This window comes from Dipteris shenzhenensis, chromosome 10 (assembly GCF_047967505.1).
Source record: "Dipteris shenzhenensis isolate YYH24624 ecotype China chromosome 10, Dip_SZ_1.0, whole genome shotgun sequence".
Classification (NCBI taxonomy): domain Eukaryota; kingdom Viridiplantae; phylum Streptophyta; class Polypodiopsida; order Gleicheniales; family Dipteridaceae; genus Dipteris; species Dipteris shenzhenensis.
In genome coordinates, this window is record NC_141605.1 from 18,045,843 (window position 1) to 18,061,767 (window position 15,925).

A 15,925-nucleotide genomic window follows, 5' to 3' on the forward strand; every position below is an offset into this window, starting at 1 on the left:
CAAATGGTTGCTCCAAACTTGAGTTCCAACACTCGGGCAAAAAACACAAAAACTGACACAATGAGTCAAAAATCCATTGAAATAATCCGAGATTCAAGAATGAAGGTATTTCCAAGCTCCTGAAGTGAAATGGACACCAAAAGCAAGCAATAGTTGCCTCTACAAGTCAATACGGAGTCTCTGTCATCGAACGGAACAGGGAAAAGCTCAAAAAATGACTTTTTCTTTGAAAACTCTTAACAGGCTCTCAAAACCACTTCGCAAAACCAAAGTTACTTTTCCAAAGGTTCCTCCAAGGTCTTTGCACACTTGGATGCAAGTAAAGTCACCCACAAAGCTTCCCATAGAGCTTCTCGTTCCTCCCACAGAGCTGCTGAGCTTCAAGCATTCATGCACGCTCAGCTAGATCACCTGGGCTCTGATACCAGTTGAGAGTGCTCTCAACCGAAGCAAGAATGAAAGAAGGAGAGAGAGAAATAGAGAGCCACACAAGTTTTGGTGGATGCATAACCACCCTAATCTTCTTTTTCATTCATTTATATATGTGTTTAAGTATTGTACATAACCAGGGTAAGGGCACAGTGACCTTTAACCCCCACAGAGAGTATAGAAGTACTAGATGAGTATTAAATAGTTGGTACTTGGGGTGGAGAAGGAAATGACCATGTGCTTCGCCCCCCCCCTTTATCCATTATCCATACTACATCTTCCACCACTATGCTCAGTTCATCTCCTCCCAAGTCATCCTCACCCCCTTCCACCACTATGCTCAATTTTGGAGGTGACTTATATATTATGGAGGTCGATTGATCAAAGGTGCGCACGAGCCGTGGAGGGAGCATTTGTGGCATAGCTCTTATTAATCTCGATGTCACGAGTCATATGCGAGACGAAACCTAGGTGCAAGACTGGATCACCTTTCTTTCTTTTTTACTTCTTTGTTTGCATGAGGCCGTAGTGAGCATACAGGCCGTAGTTACTTTAGAACTGCATAACAGCCCTGAACACTTCCTCACAACTCAAGATGTAAACAACCATGCTCATATCTCCCCTGACAAAATCCATGAAGAATAATCCCGACTCTCTTTGACTTCAAGTAGCATATGCTCAAACACCACCCTATGAGAGAGCCCACACCTATAGACACACAAGCACAACACCTTTGGACTGCATGAAACCCATTACTACAAGCCTTTTACTTCCCATAATCTCTCTTTTGAAAATCCGCCATCCATAAGCTCCCATCCATAGCGCTCTCTTGCTCCCAAAGCTCTCCTACTCTCTCTATTGATCAGTAGAGTCGCTCATCCGCAACCAGCTACACCCAGCCCATATGGTTGCCAATCAAGCACCTTCATGAAGCTCCCTCCAAAGCAATAGCCCCGTCACCCTCGTAGCCACCATCGAAATCCTTGAAGTCTGAAGTGAGGCAAACTCCCATACAACTCACCACCCGTGGAGATCTCAACAACCATGGTTTTGTAGCTAGCACCTAGCACCCACCTGGCCAATGCCTCTCTGCTCTCACTGTGGCACCCCCATCATCGCCCGTCCCTCTCCTCTTCACATGATGATAACTCCTCATGGCCTCTCCTACTCTAGCGCACATCCTCTCCGTCCAAGGTCTTCCAGCCCGCCACAAGAGCAACAACTGATGCCTCTAGTAGAATCTCCATCATCGCCCGTCTATGTCTCATATGGTGATTACACTCTCCCGGCTTCTTCCTTGCTCATAGAGCACACACATCCTCTATCACCCGAGGTTCTCCAAGCCTCTGAATAGTAGAGATGCCCAAATCCAAAAGCTCCCTCCAAACAACCGTCGACTCTCTAGCAAGATCCTAGACTCGCACTCATAGCTGCATCCCACGTACTGCCATCTCGCCAATCCAGAAGCATCCCCTTCTCCATCACGTAGTCACCCTGCATGCTTTCCTTGATTCCAACCACGTCATCATTTGCCTTTTACCACTCTCCACCCTTCCCTTCAAACTTTATACCATGGCTACTATTAATGCCCAAACCATAGACTTAGTGCACACAAATGCATGCCACCAACACTTAATGCTTGGTTGCTCTCAGACTAGCCACATATGATGAACTCAAACTTGACACACGATAGATTTACAAAATACACACAATATAAAAAATATTCATGCCATCACACATATATGACTCGGGACAACCATGAAGAGCACATGTCAACCCACAATAAAACACTGTCACATTGGATACCATAGTGTACTCAAAAGCTGTTCACACAAAATTTGATTGAACACTAGCAAGCACACACACAAGTTGAACATCACACATGTACACATGTACAAGATGAGTTTGGGGTTTTCAAAAATCTTCACACAATGAATAAGTAGGAGTAGAGATGGCCCTCAGCAGGCATAGAGCTCAATGATGGAGGAGGTCTATCGATGCACACAGAGAAGTGGTATCTGACTACTACACTAACACCAAGAGAAAACCAATCCCTAGCAAATCAACAACCTATAGAGCTCACTATATGCTCTCAGATGTCATTATCACCATCGAAGGAGTGCATTACACTTTGAGTTTTATTGTCATCTTGATGGAGATGAATGCCTATCCATTGTTGTTGGGTAGACCATGTTTGAAAAGTGCCAAGTTGTTGCATGATTGGGGTTCAGAGATCATGACAAGAAAAATTGAGGACAATGATCAAAAAATCCCCACCAATTTGAGCAATGTACAAAGTACCAACCCCAAGACTTGGAGGTAAACTTTCCTGTGGGATAAATCAACACATTCCAAGTGGATGCTCCTTAACTAGAAGATGGAGGAGGAGAAATTAGTAGAACAACAACATCTATATCCCGTTCGTGTCCCTGACTATGTGACTCAAGAACGAGAGCTAGTCGAGCCTAAAATAACTATTAATCGGCTTGTTTTGGAACACTTGGTTGCAAAGCCAACTCAAGAGTTCAACAACCTAGGTACACTCGAGGAACTATGTATAGTCTTGATAAGTACCCATCTTCTGGATGATCATCTTTGTGCTGTAAAAATCTATTTTTGGAATATAAATATTTATTTTCCCATGTGACTTATGGGGAATACCACTCGAGATTTGCCAACATCACATTCCATTGGTATCGGATGCCAAGCTAGTGCATCAACAAAGGCAAAGGATGGATCCAAACTATGCCTAGTAGGTTAAGGCTACGCTTGAGCTTTCCAAGTAGGATTCATTTACAAAATTGATCGGAGTGATTGGCTATTCCCAATCATGGTGGTGCCCAAGAAAAATGTGAAGCTTCAAGTTTGTGTGGACTTCATGCTCAGGCACTACAGAATCACTTCCCAATTCCTTTCACTAATGGGATACTAGCCCAAGTTGCAAGAAATGAGGTGTACCCGTTTATGGATAGTTGCAGTGGGTACAATCAGACCTCATTGGCACTTGAGGATCCATGAAAGACTATATTTCTTAGAAAATGGGGTGCATATGCCCACAAATTCATGCCATTTCATTTGCATAATGTGCCATCAACTTTTCAAAGATTCATGGTAACTTTGAGATTACTTAACCGAGTTTATTGCCGTCTATTTGGATAATATTTGTGTATACTCGGCAGATTCTAACCATCTTGTCTATCTTGGAAAAATATTCACCAGGTGCAAACAAGAAGGAATCTCCTTGAACCTAGCCAAGTGTGCTTTCTCTGTGAAGATTAATGTATTGCTTAGTCATGTGATTTCCAAAGAGGTCATTCAGACTGAGCCAAGCAAGATCTAAACAATCAAGAAAATGCTAGAGCTCAAAAAACTAACACACTCAGGTTGTTTGTTGTGTTCATCAAATTTTACATTAGGCTTGTAAATTGTTGGGACAAATCGATGTAATGGGATCATACCAAGGGTCATAAGGTCTATGGTTGTGAGTGTGATCACATGAGTGAGTGTGTGAACACGTGTGTGTGTAGGTGTGCCTGATTAGGTGTGACTGATGATGTGTCAGTCATCAATAGGTGTGATTAAGTAAATATAGGAGTGTGGTGTGTGATTGAGAGATTCTAGGAGACATTGGTGGTCTTCCTGATTGAGATGATTGTGGATCTAGATTTCACCTACTCATGGGTAGTTGCCTATATGTACTCCATTCTATGAATGAATCAGTTGCCATTGCCTTCGTACTTGTGCCATTGTCTCTACTCTTCTAACTTGTCATCATGCTTCCATGCTTGCACCCACATGTGGTATCAGAGCCATTTCACCCTCCCTAGCCTCCTAGGTGCCATGTCATCACCTTCTTCATCCCTTCCAACTCCATCTTCATTTTGCCCTCTTCTTGGCTGAGCTTGTAGCATCAAATTCTTCTCATCCAACTGGATTTCGAGATCCTTCCGACTGTAGCTTCCCCAAACTAGGGCGCACATCCTCAACAGAGGAATCTTCAAAATTGCGCATCTACAACTCGTGCGTGATTTATACTAGCCAAAGTATCTCAAAATGCGGTTACTATAGTCACAATTTTGATCTGCCCTCTCAGCCACACTTGGGCGACATCTAGAGCTACTTGCTGCTGAGATTTGAGCTCATTTCATCAAGGGAATAAGGAGATTTTGTCATATCTTCGCCGAATTTTGAAGTGCTACCCCAAGAAGTGCCGTGTGACATTTATCTTCGCCGAATTTTGAAGTTGCTGCCCCGAGAAGTGCCACGTGACATTTCATCCCTGATCTCTGCTAGACATAGTCCTCAGTAAGGGTCTTCATCTTGTCTAAAAAGCCCCCTCATTGCTACTGTAAACAGTTTAAATTTCACCCTCCAGCTTTGATCCGTTAAAATCGAGGGTAACTGCTATATTTGGAGAACTACTGCCAAGGGTGAGGTCATTAATTTGTGGGGGGGGGGGGGGGGTGTTGGGACAAATCGATGTGATGGGATCATACCAAGGGTCATAAGTTCTATGGTTGTGAGTGTGATCACATGAGTGAGTGTGTGAACACATGTGTGTGTAGGTGTGACTGACAATGTGTCAGTCAATAGGTGTGATTGAGTGAATATAGGAGTGTGGTGTGTGATTGAGAGATTCTAGGAGACATTGGTGGTCCTCTTGATTGAGATGTTGTGGATCTAGATTCCACCTACTCATAGGCAGTTGCCTATATGTACTGCATTCTATGAATGGAGTACATAGGCAGTTGCCTATATGTATTCCACCTACTCATAGGCGGTTGCCTATATGTACTCCATTCTATGAATGAATCAGTTGCCATTGCCTTCATACTTGTGCCATTGTCTCTACCTCTTCTAACTTGTAATCATGCTTCCATGCTTGCACCAACATAAATGACCGCTAAAATTGTGACCCCTCTTTATGAGAGAACTAAAAAAGCTACCAAGTTATAAAAATTTATCAAGGAGTTGTCTACAACACTTCATGAACCCAAGAAATGGGCAACCAAGACACCAATTCTCAAACAACACGAGTGATTGATTTTCACATCCATTGGGATGCTTCAAGTTATACTATTGTGATAATTTTGGCACAGCCAAATGGTAGGCTGTTATTTTGGCACTGCCAAATGGTGTATTGGATTATTATGGCACGGCCAGATTGTAGGATGGATTGCCTGGTCTAATATGTCGTCAAATGATGACACCACCTGAGTGCAACCATAGCACTATCCAGCATGAGGCCCTTGCGATGGTTTTTAGTGTCAAAAAATTTAGGCAATATTTGCTAAGTAACCCATTTCTCTTCGATGTGGACCACCAAGCTCTACTGTATCTCATCAACAAGGCAATCATTTAGGGACGATTGGTAAGATGGACACTGTTATTACAGGACTTCAATTTCAAAATCATTCAAAAACCAAGGAAGTCCCATGCAGTTGTAGACTTCTTGTCATGATTGCTTGCCCCAAATCAAAACCAGGAATTTGCAACCGATCTCCTAGATGCACAATTGTTTACTATGGATTTTTTCAAACTGAGTATGATGACATGCTTCAATACTTGTCATCCCTCATAGGGCACATTTCCCAAGCACATGCTCCAAAACAAGCATAGACAATTGCTTTTGAAAGCTTGGAGATATAGTTCGATCGGAGGCCAACTGTATTGCCAAGGAATTAGATGGGTTTATGATGTTGGGTGCTACCGCATGAATGAGATGCAATGCTCACCAAGTGCATACTGGCCATGCTAGAGGACGCTTTTGTGATGAGCTTACATCTCAAAAAGTTCTACAAGCAAGCTTGTGGTGGAGTACTCTATTTTGGGATGCACATGCTCAGTGTGGGGGATGTGAAGTCCGCCAAGAACAAGATGCTTGCTCTCATAACATCATATGCCATTTCAACCAAGCCAACCACAAGAAGCATTTCAAAGAGGGACTTGGATTTGATCCCTTCAAAAATGTGGCTTAGTTCACATACATCATAGTGGCCATGGATTATGCTACCAATTGGGCAAAGGATAAGGCTCTACAATACAACGCGTCTTAGTCAAGTTTAGATTTGAGAACATCATTTGTAGGTGTGATTGTCTCATTGAGTTTGTTAATAACCAAGGCACATGCTGTACGAATGACGCATTTCAAGCTATGACAACCAAGTTCATGGTAATGCACCGAGTTGCCACAACAAATTATTTTTCACTGCAATTGCCAATCCACAACAACTAAGCAAACAACAAGTGAAAGAGTGAGTCCGTTCTATAAGACTCAATATGTAAATACAAGAACCCCTATCTAACTCAACAATTTGGTGAAGCGACCTCCTAAATTCCTTCTTGAATCTACTACCACCGCAGACAAGCATTGGACCGTGTGTTACCTTCTCGTAGGCCCCTGAGCATATATGTAGCATTGATTTCATCATATAGGGTTAGACCTTGATGCTTGTCATGTACTGGGTCAGACGGATATGTAATTGCATGACTAGAAAAGGTGCCATTTTGCCAATGAATCTCGAAAGCACACCCCTAGGCTAATCCATACCTTGCTGATTTTAGAAATCCAATAAAATTAGAGATTAGGGTTAGGAAAATCTAATCCAAGGTCTACACCTAGATCTAGGGCACCTAAGGTTAATCCGTCTGATCCTTTTCTCAATTTTAGAGTTAACTCTCCAATCTCATTGAACTAGTTTAAAACTTGACCTTTAGAAAGCTATCCTACAAATACACAGACGGGCATAGAACTGAGACCAATTTCTATAGCTAGAGATCTCAGATACAGGCAAATTCTGTACTTGTAACATGCACATGTGCACATGGGTTTGACCCCAGTGTTGTGCCTAAAGTCCATACTTAGTCTAGGTAATTCTCACACCTAATTGATTCCAGGGGCCATGTCGACTGCATTTGCCTGTATACCTACATGACCTCAGATCTGCCTCATCTATCTTACATCTCCCCCAACACCACAAAGCTCACCCCCAGGGTTGCACTAACGCTGTTGGTTAAGTAACCAGGTTACACAGTCTTATGGACACAAAATGTGTCCAAATAGTTGGTAGGACTGATGGTTGCTACATCATATAGGATCACTTGGAGGTCATCCTGTAGAAATAAACTGGAGGTGTTCAGTGTCCCATGATATAGAATACACCACATGCATCAACTCCAACCTAATTAGACCATCATAACATGATGTACCACCTGTCACCTCACAGGCATAAGGCATCCCACGACCTATCACTTCTAAATCGCCTGACAACTGTCATGTTACAGAATAACTAGGTCACAGCAATATCCTCACAGTTTAAAAATGATTAAATCTTATAATGTCTTTCGAAGCATCTGTCTACCTCATATTTCACCAACAATCACCACATAAGCATACTCCATGCTCAATAAGATGGAAACGATTAGCATCCCTCACAATTATTTTTCGTCGAGAAATCTTGGATTTTTTTTTTGTGGCCGAATGACAGTCAGAGCACATCTGAAGGTTCTTAGTGATACGAATCAGTCTTCCTGGGGGAGTGGAAATGAGCCCAAAAACAATGGCCAGCTTCTCTCTTCTTCATCCACATCATGAAGCATTGCAGGTGTGTCAGGCACATATCCTGCCTCCTCCATGCACTTATTCAACCTCTGCAATTCAGCATGTATATCCTCCTGCTGAGGATGTAATGTGCCACTCCCAACAAATTCATGCACCACATTATTTACCTCAATACAACTGTGACCTGGTACTTTCTTCACACCATTATCAATCATTGCCTGTCTCAACTTCATTACATCCTCCAATCTACCTGCATTACCATGGATGTTTGCTAGAAATACATATGGTGAAGCATTCTCTGGATCTAAATATAAAACAAACTCTGCAGCACGCACAGCCCGCTCAACATCATTGTGAATTCTGCAGCATGAAAGCAAGCTCAACCAAGGTTGAGTAACATGTTGATATGGCATGCTCACGATCATGTCCTCTGCCTCTTCCAATAGTCCTCTTCGGCCAAGAAGATCAATCATACACACATAATGCTCCATGGAGGGGGTTATGCCATGAACTTTCATCATAGAGGCAAAGTATTGCCTCCCATCAGCAACCAGACCTGCATGACTGCATGCAGTGAGAACACAAACAAAGGTGATCTTGTCTGGCTTGGAGCCTTCAGCCTGCATTTGGTCAAATAATTCGAGGGCCTCCAAGCTGTGCCCATTCTGGGCACATGCCGCAATCATCGCACTCCAGGAGACCACATTCCGCCGTGGCATCTCTGCAAACACTGCCTTTGCATCATCTAGGATCCCACACTTGCCATACATATTGACGAGGGCATTCCCAACAAGAACATCTGATTCCCATTTATTGCTAGCAACATTGGCATGGGTTGTGCGGCCCTCTTCTAGAGCTGCCACACTGGCACATGCATCCACAACACAGAGGAAGGTGATCTTGTCTGGCTGGAAGCCTCCAGCCTGCATTTGACCAAACAGATGCAAGGCCTCCTTACCATGCCCATTCTGGGCATACACAGTGATCATGGAACTCCAGGAGACCAAATCCCACCGTGGCATCTCTGCAAACACTGCCCTTGCATCATGTAGGTTCCCACACTTGCCATACATATTGACAAGGGCATTCCCCACAACCACATCCGAATCCCATCCTTTGCTAGCCACAGTAGCATGGATCACTCGACCCTCTTCTATAGCTGCCATACTGGCACATGCATCCACAACACAAATGAGGGTGATATTGTTTGGCTCAACGCCTTGACACTGCATTTGATCAAACAGCTGCAAGGCCTCCTTGCCATGCCCATTCTGGGCACAGGCCCCAATTATGGCACTCCAAGAGACTACTTCATGCTGTGGCATCTGTGCAAATACTGCCTTGGCATCATCTAGGCTCTTGCACTTGCCATACATATTGATGAGGGCTGATCCCACAACAGCATCTGATTCCCATGCATTGCCAGAAGCAGTAGCATGGATCACTCGACCCTCTTCTAGTGCAGCCACACTGGCAGACGCATCCACGACGCAGATAAAGGTGATCTTATCAGGCTTGAAGCCTTCGACCTGCATTTGATCAAACAATCTCAGCGCCTCCTTGCCATGCCCATTCTGGGCACACGCAGATATTATGGCACTCCATGAAACCACATCCCGCTCAGGCATGGCAGCAAATACTGCCCTCGCATCATCCAAGCTCCCATTCTGAGCACACGCTGTGATCATAATATTCCAAGAGTATAAATTCCGATAGAGAATTTTATCAAACACAGCCCGTGCATATTCGAGGGTCCCACACTTGCTATACATTTGGACGAGAAGGTTATTCAGGAATCTGTCACCCGCATATCCATGCCTGCTTATGTGTGCATGCACATGTTTACCCTCAAACAGTGCATTGGCACTTGCGCAACTCCTCAAAAGCGAGGCATAGGTTGCAACATCTGTCTCTGGACCCAGCTTATCAAGCACCTCCTCAGTCAAGCTCTGAGGACCGCATACTTCATTCCTCCCTAGGTAGTGCCCATCTAACGTCTCAATACTACAGGGCCTACTGGTTCCTAGCTTGCTAACCATATCTTCCGCAAGCTCGACCCGCCCACTGCATAGTATCCACCTCAAATAGGGGACAGGCCACAATATCAGGCTGTTGCCCTTGTGCCTATAAAAGTCTATTTTCGTGTCCCTGGCACGAGGCCCATTCCTCTCCGAGGCACTCAAGCTTACCGCCCTGTGTAATTGCCTTCTCTTTAAGGATATCGGCTGAACTACAAGGTAAGGCGTGTCCAATCCTAATGATAACGAATAAATGCAACAGAGGAATAGAGCCATACGTTTTACTATCGGAAAGCTGTACCGCAAGATATGTCCGGTACCAATGAGACATAGAGGAAGATGGAAGCTTGCTCGCCTCGTCCACACTAGTCACATGGTAGAGTACAGGGGTTAGAGTAGAAGGTGGAAATGACTTTCATTAATTAGGAATTCAAATTCGAAGCTATCTTGTTCCACACTATTTGAGTCATGATACTTGGTCATCACGTGGTGAAAAGGGCGCTTTTAAACTTTCCAAAAAATTTGTGGAACATACACAAAAGAGCACATGACGTGCTCGAGAGTGCTCCTTTCGTTATTAGCATTGCCTTACAGGCAGTGTTGTCCTGACACTTTTTGGCCTTGCAAGGGCCCTATGGGGTTGTGGTGTTAGTCTTGTTAAGGAGAGCCATTGTTTGGGGAATAGATCTTTTGGTCAATTTGACCAAGAGTTAGTGGGGGCTAAGTTAGGAGTAGGGCTAGTTAATTTGCTTAATATGTGGGTTAGGGTTTTTTAGGGATCTATCTCTTGAAACAAAACAACACCCTCGATTAGTGAGTCACTTGCATGCACAAATTTCTTTAAACGAGAAACATGAAACACTGGGTGCAATGTACAACCCTGTGGTAATTCTAATTTATAGGCCACCTTTCCTATTCTTTTTAGAGTTGACTACGACCCACAATATCGGGGTGATAACTTAGCACACTCTCCTATAGTCAAAGACTTGGAGTGCGAAGGAACTTTGAGAAAAACTTTTTCTCCTTCCTTAAATTCCCTAATGGATCTGTTTTCATTTGCATATGCCCGGTGGATGTTAGCTCTCGCAAGTGCTAGCATCTCCTGCATCTAAACCACAAAGTTGATGGCACTAGGCAGTTTTTGAGGTATTCCAAATGTAGTTGGATTTGCTGGTCTATAACCATAGTGACAAAATATGAAGAGGGGAGAGGAGAAGAATGGAGATGAGGAGAGAGGGAATAGATAGAGAGCACACCACAAATGGCTAACTGTACACTAGATTTAGTTAAAAATGTAAAATATATACAAACCCATTTAGGGTTAGGGTAGGGGAATCTAACCCTTTCCTTTATAGTGTAAGAAAACAATACAACGTCTGTGCTCAACAGATAACAGGATCTCATATGCAAGAGAGAAAAGCAGATAGTATGGAGAATCAAAATTTTGATTACTGTAAAACTGATACAATAGATGGCACTGCTTCCCAGCCATGCGCTCCTATGTGAGAAGCTTTGATGGTGTGCTGGAAACAGTAGAGGACCAAGGCTGGATGCTAAGGAATCAGGGTTGATGTAGCCAGTGATGATAATGGGCTTCACGGGCTTGCTCTTATATATAGCCACCAGTTGATTAGACCCAATTGGGAGACCGACCCAGTCGGCTCAAAACGGCCGATTGGTGGTCAGAACCGTGGCGTAGAACAAAGCAACTAACCTATGGTCTCCGTTTGACCCAGAGCCATTCGGGATCAATCTCGGGCTCTAAACGAGCCCCGTAACCCGAGAGTGGGCTGCCCCGGGAAATGCTCCATCTACCCTCAATGCGGTCAGTCATGGGATGCCTTCCCACACTTGCATATAGCCTAGTTGGTAGTGTGCCAGCTCTATCTGAAGCCGTCCAGCCATCAGGCCACACATGGCCCCCATCTAGTGTCCAAACCAGGACCTACTAGATAACTGAGCTACTCAAATGCCTTCTCCTCATATGGGGGGCTTACAAGTAGAGTTAGCTGGTTCCCGCGTAGTTACACGAGAGTGGAGCATTGATATCTAACACCCCCCCTCAATGTCCACCTGCAAGTGAACTTACTTTTTCGGCCCAATGCCAAGTCGATGAAGATGCCTCTCCAACAAGTCTCTTCCAAGAGCCTTCGTGAAGATGTCCGCAGCATTCTCTGTAGTCAGACAGTACACCAAGCCGACCTCTCCATCCATGATGAGCTCATGTATAAAGTGATATTGAATCTCAATGTGTTTTGTGCGAGCGTGGAACACAGGGTTCTTTGCAATTGCCATGTAACTCTGATTTTCACATGATAACTGCGTAGGCTTGTTCTGCACTACAGCCATGTCCCCTAAAATCCTCCTCAACCACACTACCTCACAAGAGGCAAAACATGCTGATTTGTACTCAGCCTCGGTAGAAGAAAGAGCAACTGTAGGTTGCTTCTTGCTGACCCATGACACAGCTCCAGATCCAAGTGAGAAACAGTAACCTGTCACTGATCTCCTGCTATCCACGTCTCCTGCCCAATCCGAGTCATAAAATCGGGTCAAGGTGTTGCCCTTGGTATAGGTGATGCCATAATCAAATGTATTTCAATACCTGCATCCCTACCCTCCAATGGTTCTCCCAGGGCTTATTAGAAAACTTGCTTAGTACACCAGTCGCAAAGCTGATGTCCGGCCGCGTGTTGCACAAGTAAATCAAACTGCCCACAAGACTTCTGTACTTCGCTTCGTCCACCAGTGGTGATGAATCCTCGTTTGAGAGCTTCACGTCAACCTCCATAGGAGTGCCAACTGTCTTGCACTCAGCCATGCCAAATGCCTTCAGTATCTCTCCGACATACTTCAACTGTGAAATGAAGATCTGTTTTGGCTCTTGCCAAACTTCAATCCCCAAACAGAAATGCATCAATCCGAGGTCTGATTTCAAACTCTCTTCCTAGCAAATGCTTTGTCTGCGAGATCTTCTCTTCATGATTCCATGTTATGACAAGGTCGTCCACATAAAGGACCACGATCATACACCTACCTCCTTCTCTGCAGATATACAAATTTGCATTAGATGGGCTCCTCCTGAACCCGTTTTGCAGAAAGTAGGCATCAATCTGCTGGTGCCACGCTCGTGGGGCCTATTTCAGCCCATAAAGTGGCTTCTTCAGTATACAGACTTTACCTTCTGAACCGGGCTTACAAAACTTGGTGGTTTTTCCACGTATACCTCCTCCTTGAGATCTCCATTCAGAAAGGCGGATTTTACATCCATCTGAAACACGAGCCAACTTTCCTATGCTGCTAAAGCCAAAACACTGCGAATTGTGGTTAGTTGAGCTGGGGGTTCTTCAGCACGGATCACCTCTGTCATCAAAGCGTAGTTGACCAAGTGTTCCTGCACCCTTCTTTGCTCCTCTAATCTCTTGGACCACCGGCGGTGTTCGGATGGTTCCTCCTCAATGGCTGGAGGTTCTCTGCCATCCAAAGGCTGCTTTACCCACTTCGGGAATGGCCGTTGCCATTGTGGTTCTGTAGGCTCTTTTTCCTCTTCTTTATCTTGAATCCTCCCAAGCACCATTGGGGGAGTTTGGTCTGCTGTTGGTGGTTGTACTGGATGGATATCCTGATCCTGGTTGTCTCGGAAGGAAGCATCCTCCTCCAATTGATGCGGCTGTTCTGAGAAGACCACATCATGACTTACTATTACCTTCTTGGTAACAGGATTATAGAGATGGGAACCCTTCGCCTCTTCACTGTAGCCCAAAAAAATACACTTCCGGCTCCTTGGTTCCCATTTGGTCCTGTTAGCATCAGGGACATGCGCAAAACAGTCACATCCAAAAACTTTGAAATGTGTAGCTGAAGGTTTCTTACCAGAAAAGGCCTACAGTGGAGTTATCCCGTTCACCGCCTTCGTTTAGCTACGATTCAGAATGTAAACTACCGTGTTGCATGCTTCAGCCCAAAAAGTCTTTGGCAAATCTTTCCCTTTCATCATACTTCAGCCCATTTTGCAGATGACATGCATCTTGCGCTCTGCTACTCCATTTTGCTATGATGTATGTGGTGGGGGTTTCTGCCTCCCTCTTGATCCCGTGACTTTTGCAGTAACTTTCGAATTCACTTGATGTGAAATCTTCACCTCTATCTGATCTCAACTTCTTCACCTTCCTCCCCATTTCTTTCTCGACCATTACATGCCATTCTTTGAACTTACTAAAAGCCTCATCTTTAGTCTTCAAGAAGTATATCCATATCCTTCTACTATAGTCATCGATCAGCGTCATGAAGTAGTAGGAACTACCCAAAGCTTCCGTCTCCATCTTTCCACAGAGGTTTGTGTGAATGAGCTCTAGAAGAGCCTTTGCTCTACTGGCCTCTTTAGGAAAGGACTGCCGATACTGCTTGCCCCATCATGCAAGCTTCACATGCATCGGGCAGATCTGTAATTTCTGGTAGGTCTGCAATCATTCCACTTTTATGCATCTCCTTTAAAGAACTAAGGTTTAGATGACCAAACCTCTCATGCCACAGCTTATGTCACATCGGCTCGAGCACTGAAAGCTGAGAGTTCGTAGATGTTGTTGCACCATGTACCTTTACCAATGACCTTCCCTTGAAGATCCAAAATCTGTGCACCATTCTTATCAAAGTGAACTTTGAGGTCCTGATCCGTGATCGCAGAAACGGACAACAAGTTTCTCTTAATATTTGGCACATAAAGAACATCGGACAACTATTTTACAACTCCATCTGGCTTGAGAGCAATCGTACCTTTTCCTTTTGCTAGACATTTTGCATCATTGCCGACCACCACTAGGATGTCATTCCCTACCAGATGTAGAGAGGTATACCAATCCTTATGACTGGTCATACGGCACGATGCACCACTACCAATAATCCAAGGTTCATCCGCAAGTACATGAACTGCCTCTGTGAAAATCTTCCCAATTGCTACGAACAGCTCTACTGGTACCACCTGCGTGCTGTTGCTAGACTCTTTCTTTACTCCGTTCTTCTCATCTGCAATCTTCTTCTGACACTCATTATGCTTGTGCCCTGCCTTGTTGCAATAGGAGCGCTTGATCTTCTTCGTTCTCTTTTTATCATCAAAAGAAGATGGGTTACCAGAGTCCTTACCCTTACCTTTCTTTAATCCAGCTGAGAAAGCCGAATCTTCTCCAGTCCTCGTCTTTTGACACATCTCTTCCTCCAGAAGCATTGCACTGAAATCCTCAAAGTTGAGGGGCAGATTTCTATTCTGCGTATTCTTGCTAGTGATGGTGATGCCAATTGCAGTCATTTGATTGCGCAGATTCTTCACCTTGGTGAGTAACTTCTCTGTCGTTTCAAACTCAAACAGTTTCTCGTTCACGAGTTGAGTCTCCAGATTCTGAATCTGCCTTTGATTCATGGACTTGTACTGATTTTTCAAGACCGTCCATGCCTCCTCTGCTGTGGTGACATGTTGAATTAACGCCATGACGGAATCACTTACACTGCAGACAATAGAACACAGTGCATCTACATTTCTTCTTGTGCACGCGAGAATCTCATCCGCAGTTGGTACTATCTGTTGTCTTGCATTGGTTGGATTCGGTCTCACAACCGGCTTCACGTCGACCCCAATAGCAGTATCCCAAAGCTCGTATGCACTTAGGATGGTCTTCATCTTGAACTTCCAGAGTGGATAGTTAGTGTCATCCAACTTTTCGCTTTCACCGAACGGTAGGATTCACAGTCTTGTAGGCTGGGCCATCTCTCACAATCTGCTCGCAAACACACTACCAAATCTTCTTGCTAGAGCCCAAGCTCTGATACCATGTAAGAAAACAATACAACGTCTGTGCTCAACAGATAACAGGATCTCGTATGCAATAGAGAGAAGCCGATAGTATGGAGAATAAAAAATGTGATT

At 44.3% G+C, this 15,925-nt stretch overlaps 1 pseudogene; it reads right to left on the reverse strand.

The window, feature by feature from the left end:
• Nucleotides 1–7,705: 7,705 nt before the first annotated feature.
• On the reverse strand, nt 7,706–10,378 carry LOC147897503 (pentatricopeptide repeat-containing protein At2g03880, mitochondrial pseudogene; annotated as a pseudogene).
• Between the last annotated feature and the right edge of the window lie 5,547 nt (nt 10,379–15,925).